At 45.3% G+C, this 10,000-nt stretch overlaps 1 non-coding gene across 1 annotated transcript; it reads right to left on the bottom strand.

Annotated features, from left to right (window-relative positions):
- Positions 1-6,270: 6,270 nt before the first annotated feature.
- Positions 6,271-6,342, bottom strand: Trnap-cgg (transfer RNA proline (anticodon CGG)). The gene has a single exon. It is a non-coding gene; the product is annotated as a tRNA-Pro (tRNA).
- Positions 6,343-10,000: the final 3,658 nt, after the last annotated feature.

Below are 10,000 nucleotides of genomic sequence, written 5' to 3'. Positions count from 1 at the left end.
TCATTGTTAATTCTACCGTGAGAGTTTCCATTTTATTTGAACATCCTATGACTTTACCATGAAATTTATACCATCACTAACATGTACGCCTCTAAAAAGATTTGAGCGACTCGATCACTTCACTTACTACAATTATTCTTTCAAAACGATACAGGAAACTCGCAGCACACCATCTTATTAACACAGGAAAAGCAGAACCAGTCAAGGGGCGAAGTGGAAGGACCAAACTAGAAAGGAGAGTGGAAATAAAAGGTGCTTCACGTCTCGCCTCCAGCCTGAGAGCATTCATGTAAAGGTTGTAATAAATTAACTATCGGCTGCCTCGCCCAGACTTGTTCCGGCGAGCGACAACAGCGAGGTAGCACCAGCGCCGCCGCTCCGCAAGTTACGTCACTCACGCTCGTCTCGCCTGTTTTGCCTCCCATTGTTCGTCATTTTTTCCTCACTTTTTATTTTTTTGTGTACCCATATCACAATTTAGCGTTTCAGTTCTCTCTCTCTCTCTCTCTCTCTCTCTCTCTCTCTCTCTCTCTCTCTCTCTCTCTCTCTCTCTCTCTCTCTCTCTCTCTCTCTCTCTCTCTCTCTCTCTCTCTCTCTCTCTCTCTCTCTCTCTCTCTCTCTCTCTCTCTCTGTCGGCCGTGTTTGCTTTCAGCTCACACAGCCACAGGGGACAGTCATCATTATGTTGACGGAAACAAAACTCCTGCAGGACTCGTGTCATTTTGCCAAATTGCTCCCCCCAGTCTTTCTTTTTTTCCACCTGAGAGACTGAAAATTTCCTGTCATTCTTTAAAAGTGTTTTGTCTTTTAGTTTCTCTACGTACTACATATTATTAGTTATTTTCATAAAGGACGCTGAGCCTGAACGTCTTTTCGTAATGCAAAACGACACTTTTCCTGACATTCTCTAAGACTTTTGCTATTACGATACTTTCTATCTAGCATTCGTAAATTTTTGTATTTTCTTGATACTTTTCACGTCATATGGACTGACAGTTTTAGGCTCCTAATATATATACAAAACCTAGGAATAAGTAGGCATATCTGTCATCCTCTCGCTCACTCAGAACTTATACATCTTCATGGTTTTGTGAGGAATCCTTTTTGAAATCGAAGGAGTACCCTATTCATATAGCATTTCAAGTTCAACAATTCTCATTCTTTCAAGATTTACCACCAGAACACAACACTTCACGCCGGAGAGGCAGGAAGAGCCTCACCCCCCACCCCCTCCTTCCCCGCGCCACGGCCTCAACAAGGAGGAAGCTTCCTGGAGCCACGCCTGGGGCACGCAGCTGGCTCCTCCCACAGATAGACAATTCGGGACCATTCCTCGTAGAAATTGCCTCTCAAGTGTCTTTACATAGCAGACAATTTCCATCCATTCTTATTAAACTTCGCCTCTCGGTATTTGTATTACATTTTGAGGAAAGTCCCAGCATGTGTAGTATTCTCAAACTCTAAAATCCTCCAGTAATAGAAAGACCCAATAAATCGTACCATATATACGAGATGAGGTCCCGCGGATGACTTACCCACTCCAGGGTCTTGTAGCAGTACCCGAAGTCTCTCCAGATGAACCCAAGTATCATACTCTCTTCTTTGTCTGCACATGTCCCCTGTTTTCTTTAAGAGGAAGAGGACGAAGAGGAGGAGGGCGAGAGGAATGATAACGGTGGAAATAACACAGAAAGAAGGCGACGCAGAGAATGCAGGAGGAGGAGCTCAAAGGGAGATAGAAAAAGAAAAGAAAATAAAGAGGAGAAGAAATAAGGCAATGGTGTGGAAAGAAAAGAATGGGAATAGAATTGGGGATGAAGATATAAATTCATGATAACCAAGGAGCGTGAGGGAAGTCATTGAAAAGGAGATTGAGACAGAAGGGAGGAGGAGGAGGAAAATAATAAGGAGCACGGTGAAAAAGAGGAAGAGGACGACGACAACGAGGAGGACGAGGAAGAAGTCACTAAGGAGAAGGAGGAAGGAATATTCATACGAAGAGGAGGAGGAAGAGGAAGAGGAGGAGGAGGAGGGAGATGACACTAAGGATGAAGAAAAAAAAATGCTTAAACAACATCTTCCTGGTCTAATAACAAACAACAAAGAAAAAATCAAACAAAGAAAGCCAAGACGAGGGAAAAATCCAAAACAGAAAGTAGAAGACAAGGATAAAAAAAGTTGATACACAAGAAAGAAATCGCCTAGAAAACCAAATAATCAGCATTAACGAAAATTAAAGCAATAAATAACACAAGGAGAGAGAGAGAGAGAGAGAGAGAGAGAGAGAGAGAGAGAGAGAGAGAGAGAGAGAGAGAGAGAGAGAGAGAGAGAGAGAGAGAGAGAACTGGAAAGAACACGAATAGCAAATAGTAATACAATGGAATAGGAAAAGCACGACAGGACGAGGCCTTTGTACCGGGAGAGGCGAAGGCTGAGGAGGTGGCACGGAAGAGGAAAGAAAATGGAAGAGGAGAAAGGGACAAGAAGGTGGGAACAAAGGAAACTGTGCCAATGGAAAGAAGGTGGAAAGCAAAAGGAGAAAGAGAAGGTGGCGGAGCGGGAGGAGGAGGAGGAGGAGGAGGAGGAGGAGGAGGAGGACGAGGAGGAGAAAGAGGAGGAGGAGGAGAAGGAGGAGGAGGAGGAGGAGGAGGAGGAGGAGGAGGAGGATGACGACGAAGACAAAAAATTTCCTTAGAGTAATTTTCGTTACGTCCGCCTTTGACTGAAAGAATGAATTCTCTCTCTCTCTCTCTCTCTCTCTCTCTCTCTCTCTCTCTCTCTCTCTCTCTCTCTCTGCCTTCCTTTCCCTGATTTCCTCGAAGCAGGCACAAGTACGCACGCACGTACGCAAGCACCCCCCGCACGTGCGCACGCACGCACGCACCCATGCACGCACGCACGCATGCACACACGCACGCACACACACACACACACACACACACACACACACACACACACACACACACACACACACACACACACGTTAATCGTGCAATCATCTTGCAGACAGCAATCCACCAAGCCACGCAACACCCTTTCATCTCGCGGCAGTCAGACGTCCTCAGCAACAGCCGCCAAGCTGTGCTCCCTCGCCCACCCTCACCTCCTCTTCTTGGCCTGACGCAGCGTTCTCAAACTTTCAGGGCTGCGACACCAAATACAATCTTTATCTCACCTGGTGACCCTTGATGCATGTACATGTGTTAATTATCAATCATTTTAATATGTTACACTTATGACTTCATATAGTTTTCTCGAATATGTAATATATAAACTAACACAATGATTTTCAATAACTTTTCAGTATAAGAAATTGAAGAAATAGAAATTTCCAAGAACAAACACACTCCTCGTGCTGTGCTGCTGAAGTCATTCATCTATAATATTGAAATATTTATCAATTTTACTTCACTGACTTCAAATATTTTCACTTTGTTGTAATATCATAACAACATTTCATGACACCATCCAACGAACCTCAGAAACATTCTCGCGACCCTCACTTAAGTCGTGTTTGGGAGTCAGTGCTCTTACATGTGACGCTCTCCGAGTCATCAAAACGTGTTCTTTCTACCTTCTTATCCTGCCAAATGACCCCCTTGTGGATACACACCACAGGTGGAATATTTGGATGACTCCACCACTGCATCAGTTTCAACACTGCTGCAGCAGATTTCACTGCACGGCAAACTGTCCTTGATAAGTTACTTGACTGGTCTTGAGAGAATGACGTCACACTCACCCTCACTAAAATATTGTCACTTTGCATCAATGAGAGAGCGATGCTCAGCGCTCACCCTTGCTGCCAACACCCTTCAGGGGGTGGGCACAGTTATACTCCAGAGAGTCGCCCTTAATGACCAGCCCTCCTGGAACCCCCATGTCAGTGTTGTCTCTAGCCTGGCTACATACTGCCTGGTTCTGCTCAGATGCCTCAAATCCCTGGGTGTTTCTCCACTTGAAATGAAGTACTCTGCTGATTCTCTTGAAAGTAGTAATGCGCATTGCACTCTCCATGTATTCATAATTTAGCATGTCTTACCTGGATTTGCATTGCTCATGAGCAAACGTCATAGGAACTCATGAACTTATTAAGTGATCGAGCTGAAATCCGGTAAACAAAAATGGCCAGGAATGCTTCCATGAATGAGCATGCCAAATTCAGATTCTCTACTAAATTATTATTAGCAGAATTGAATTTTCTGTGAAATGCTGTATAGAACAGCGCTTCACACCTGGCAAAGTTTTGAGTTGTAGCGATTTCAGGTCGATCTTTATGCTTGGTGTCTCCAACAAATTCGTCCTTTTTTTTCATTATTATTATTATTATTTTTTCTTTTCCGTTTATTGTTTTCAACCACATCATGACATCGTATAGCTGTCAAGCTTCAAAACAATAACAGGTCTGCTACGAGTCATATAATAAATAACGTTGCTTCAAGAACCATTATAATTATGTATGCACTACGGAGGGCATTGGGCAACATTTGTATCTGTTTGTTCAGGCTCTGAGTGGGGTGAGGAGATTATTATCTTTATGGGACGTAAAAAGGACGAGCGAAAGGGAAATGAAGTCCTTATGATTTAAAAGACTTAGGATAGATTTTTGTGGGGCCTTGTGACAGGTGTCCTGAATGGGGAAGGCGAAGGCTGGGAGGACTTGTTCACAGATTGAGTAGCTTGAGCCTAAGGTTATTTTGGCAGCTTTCTGAACTCTTTCAAGAGACCCTAATGATGGGAACTAGGGAGTTCTGTAGTTAGTGAGAAACCATAGCTGAGACATCCTTCTACTTTTACCAAGTCACACATCAACTTCACCAAGCGCAAGTGATAAAACTTGTGTTATATAAAATTCAGAGGTGTGCAATCGTGTGGCATGAGTTTCAGGCACGTAGTTCAGGATATAAAAGCTTGTGCACAGACCATGTGAGCATAAGATACAAGACGCCTTCAGGCCCTACACTTTGTTGTCCCTCTATGAAACATATCTACCTTTTTCACATATAATCTTCATCCATAAATTTTCTAATCTTTTTTAATATCTTTGAAGGTGACACTGCTGTGCCGAGTGAAACACCTCGTCTCTCCTGATGACCTCCTGACCCTGTACAAGGCCCAAGTCAGACCTGTCATGGAATACGCCTCCCTCACCTGGATGTCAAGCGCCTGCTATCACCTCAGCCTGCTGGATAAGGTACAGAGGCGGAATGACCTCCTTATCCACGGAGTTGACCAGCAGAGGCCCCTCCAGCAACCATGGCAACAGCTGCAACAGTGGCAACAGCAGACACAGCAGAATGGCGCAGCAATTCCCGTGTGGGACAGTTTGGAGCACCACATGAGAGTCGCCGCCCTGATGGTACTACACAAGGCACAAGTCCAGCACGTGCCGCACCTGCCGGATCTGAGGGCCACCTGGAGGAGGTCTGAGCGATGCACGAGGATGGTGCTGAGCAACGACTCCCTCTTGGAGGTCCCAAGATCCCGCTCCAGCTCCCACCAGCGCGCCTTCACTGCTGCAACAGTCAGGCTATGGAATGCCTTCACCACTGCTGTGGACATCAAGCAAATGTCCACTCAGCAGGTGAAGGTTGCCGCCCACAAGTGGCAGCAGCAGCAGCCACTTTGACATCGTTGTATATAGAGTGTAGTGTGTGGTGTAGTAGTGTATAGTGTACTCGTATAGTATGTATTATTTATGTATTCTCCTCCCTATAGGTATGTATAGATGTGGGCAGTAACTTTAAAATAATTTGTCACTCGATACCGTAAACTTTAGCTACTAAATGTGTCCTTCCCAACTATTTATCTGTAGATACTGTAAATCTGTTTAAACAAAGAGAGAGAGAGAGAGAGAGAGAGAGAGAGAGAGAGAGAGAGAGAGAGAGAGAGAGAGAGAGAGAGAGAGAGAGAGACTGTTAAACTAAGTACTGGCGACAGAACTCAATAAAGCAAGGCTCTCTCCCCGACCTCCCCTCCCGCTTGCAGCCAGGAGGAGGGAACTGCTACCACACAATGCCATATATCTACCTCGCATGGAACTTGCACGTGGAAATGTAATAACAGAAATAAAAATTAGCGGAATATCCTGCATCATACCACCACAAGCACATACTGGTGGGTGGAGGAGGCCTTACATTGGCATTACCGCATCCCTTACATAAGTGGCCATTTCACCACAACCTTATCTGAGAGACAAGAAAAACCACACAATTTATTGACGAAAACCCCGATTTATGACTACCACACACCTGTACCACGAAAGAAAATGGGCCTGTCCGGGAATCGAACCCGGGACCTCTCGCACCCGAAGCGAGAATCATACCTCTAGACCAACAGGCCGCGAGGGAAAGGAAGAGAGAAGGAGAGAGACCAAGAGAGAGAGAGAGAGAGAGAGAGAGAGAGAGAGAGAGAGAGAGAGAGAGAGAGAGAGAGAGAGAGAGAGAGAGAGAGAGAGAGAGAGAGAGAGAGAGAGAGAGAGAGAGAGAGAGATGGAGGTGGGGAGAAGCCAGAGACAAGTTTGTGAATAATGGTCTACAGGAACGATAATAGATAGAGACTCACTGATGGGTTCATCCTCTGCTGAGAGAGAGAGAGAGAGAGAGAGAGAGAGAGAGAGAGAGAGAGAGAGAGAGAGAGAGAGAGAGAGAGAGAGAGAGAGAGAGAGAGAGAGAGAGAGAGAGAGAGAGAGAGAGTGTTGGGAGAGGCGGGAGAGGTGACATTGCTACACAGCAGTAAGGAAGGGAAGGGAAGGGACGTGAAAATGCGCAGAGAGAGAGAGAGAGAGAGAGAGAGAGAGAGAGAGAGAGAGAGAGAGAGAGAGAGAGAGAGAGAGGGGGGTTACTAAAGAGTCTAAAGGTTGCATGGAAATGAAGACAAAAGAGTGACGTAATCTCTCTCTCTCTCTCTCTCTCTCTCTCTCTCTCTCTCTCTCTCTCTCTCTCTCTCTCTCTCTCTCTCTCTCTCTCTCCCCCCCGTCCCTCAGCAACAGTTAAAAGGGAAAAAGAGACACAAAACAGCACACATTAAAAATACGTCACAGCTAAAAATCCACCTGACTCGTAAATACTTGTCAAAAATCCCTCGGCATTAGGTGGAGCGGCGCGTCCTTAATTACGGTGCCGCCATAAAGTGCCGCCCCGTCGCCGCCCGAGCCTGTTTATGTCCGCGGGTGGTGGTGGTGGTGATGGTGGTGGCGGTGGTGGTGGTGGTGATGGTGATGGTGGCGTCGCGGGGACCGAACCCTGGCGCCGTTGACACATGTTTTTGCTATGCTAATGTCCTGTGTGTTAGGGAGGGAGAGGAGAAGACGTGATTTTTTATTTTTATTTATTTATTTATTTATTTTTTCCCTCCACGTACGTACCTCAGGCCAGACCATGAAATAAGTAACTATGTATATTCAACTCTCTCTCTCTCTCTCTCTCTCTCTCTCTCTTAAAAAAAAAAAAGTAGAAAGAAAAAACAAACACAGCCCACCAAGACACATATTCAAAGTCCAATTGGAAGGAGAAAAAACAGCAACAGCACTGTACTTCCTCACCCTTGTCCTCTCCCCTCTCCCTCCCTCCCTCCCTCGCTCCCTGTTACCTGTGCCACCTCAACACTTTTTTTCCCTCACAGTGCCATCTCACCCTAACTCTTCCTCCTCCTTTATTTTCCCCTCACCTTAACTCCTTATCTTTCCCTCTCTTACTATCACTGGCATATCCAACCTTTCCCTCACAGTGGCTCCTTCACAGTACCTTCACTCTCTTCTCTCCCTCCCTTCCTCCTATCACCGCCACTTACACCCTTTTCCTCACAGTGCCTCAGTCTCGCCCCCTCTCTCCCTTTCCTCAGTGCCACCTTCACTCCTCTTACTTCTCACAGTTCATTATCCTCCCCCTCCCCCAGTGTCACTCCGGCCCTTCCCCTCGCAGTGCCACCTCCTCTCACAAGGCTTCAATTAGTGCCAGCTCACGACACTGTTTCAATAGAGCCTTGATTAATGCACACATATGATCCAGCTCGTCGTTTCCTCTCATTCTCTACCCCTGCTTTTCTCTCTTCCTCCTCCTGCCCCTTCTCCTTCCCCTCCTCCCCACGCCCTAGTCTCCGTGCGGGAAGCGAGGCGAACCAGTCGGTGCAGGGTTTCGTTTACTGCGTCCGTGTTTCGGATAAAAAGACTCAGGAGATTCGTTTTCTGATTACGCGACTCTATTCAGGCGATGAAAGAAAACGGCGTAGTGTGTACCATGGAAGATATATGTAAATAACTACAAGATATAAGGCGAATTAATTTATGAAGCGGAGATGAAAAGAAAAGGATGGAATGGACGAAAGAGCGGATGCTGTACGAGTTTAATTAAAGGGGCGTGCGTCTACATACGAGAATTAATGAAACAACGAGGCAGGGACGGACGGGCAGACACACACACACAGACAGAAAGCCAGGCAGAGAGACAGGCAGAGAGACAGATAGAGAGACAGGCAGACTTTACCCACGCTGAGTGCCTATGATCGCTGACATTCTAGTATACGTGAATCACTGATGCTGCAGAAATGAATCACACAGCAGAGCGCTACAGATACTGATACAAAAGACGGGGAGTCCGGAAAAAGGGACAAAATCTACCGCTGGAGTTAAAAAGAACGGCGGAAAACAAACAGAAGGAAAGGAAATAATTCAACGCTCGAGGACTGAAAATAATAAAGATCTCGAAATTATGTGTGAGAAGGAGGGAAACTCGACACTACAGGAATAAAAAGAGTAAGAAAAATAGGCTTAAAGAGACAACGGAAATAAAGCATCCAAAAATATATCACAGCACCAAGGAAATGAAGAAAAAAAGAAAAATGCTCTCGAATGTGAGAACAAAAGGCCTACAGGAGAAAGAGAAGACTGCGGAAAGGGAAAAGTGAACGTCATGGAACTAGAAATAAAAGAAAAACATGATAGAAAAAAGAAAAAGAGGTGGAAAAGCAACAGCACTTCAACCCTGACCTCTTATTCTCTGTTTCTCTTCTTCCTTCTCCATTTCTCTCCTCCTACTCATTCATTATCTTCCTCGTTCATCACCTCCTCCTCCTTCCCAATGACTTGTGTAAGCGAGATTCCCCAAGGGCCTCTGTCTGTCACTGCTTGACTTAACAACACCGCTTAATTGTTTCTTCTTCTTCTTCTTCTTCTTCTTCTTCTTCTTTTTCTTTTTCTTCTTCTTTTTCTTTTTCTTCTTTTTTTTTCTTCTTCTTCTTCTTCTTCCACGTTCTTCTTCCCGTTCTCCTCCTACTTGGAATTCTTACCTCTCCTATCTGTCTCCCTTCTCTCCCTTTCATATAATTCTTCAACTTGTCTTGGTAATCTCGTTAAATCTCTTCGTTTTAAATGTTCTGCGTTATCCACAAAATTCTTCTCGTCTTTTTCGTTCCCTCTCTGTTTCTTTAGTTTATTATTCCTCCTCCCCCCTCTATCTCCTTCTCTTCCTCCCCCTCCTCCTCCTCCTCCTCCTCCTCTTCTTCCTTCTCCTCCTCCTCCTTCTTCTTCTTCTTCTCTCCCTTCTCCATCTCCTTCTCCTCCTCCTCCTCCTTATTCTCTTCCTTATTCTCCTCATTTCTCCTCCTTTTTTCCTTCTCTTTCCTCCTCGTCTTCTTTCTCTTCTTTTTCATTCTCCTCGTCCTCATCTTTCTCTTCCTCCTCCTCCTCTTCCTCCTCTTCTTCTTCTTTCTCCTCCTCTTCCTCCTCCTTTTTTTCTCCTCCTCCTCCTCTCCTTCTCCTGCTCCTCCTTCTCTTCTTTTTCTTCCTTCTCCTTTTCATTCTCCTCGTCCTCCTCCTCCTCTTCCTCATTCTTTTCTTCTTCTTCTTCTTCTTCTTCTCTTCTTCTTCTTCTTCTTCTTCTTCTTCTTCTTCTTCTTCTTCTTTCTTCTTCTTCTTCTTCTTCTTCTTCTTCTTCTTCCTCCTCTTTCTCCTCCTCACTTCTCATCCTTCTCTTCTTCATTCTCCTCCTCCTCCTCCTCTTCT

This window comes from Scylla paramamosain, chromosome 3, assembly GCF_035594125.1.
Source record: "Scylla paramamosain isolate STU-SP2022 chromosome 3, ASM3559412v1, whole genome shotgun sequence".
Lineage (NCBI taxonomy): Eukaryota > Metazoa > Arthropoda > Malacostraca > Decapoda > Portunidae > Scylla > Scylla paramamosain.
Note: the sequence above shows the minus strand (reverse complement) of the source record. Positions and strands in the feature narration are given on the sequence as shown.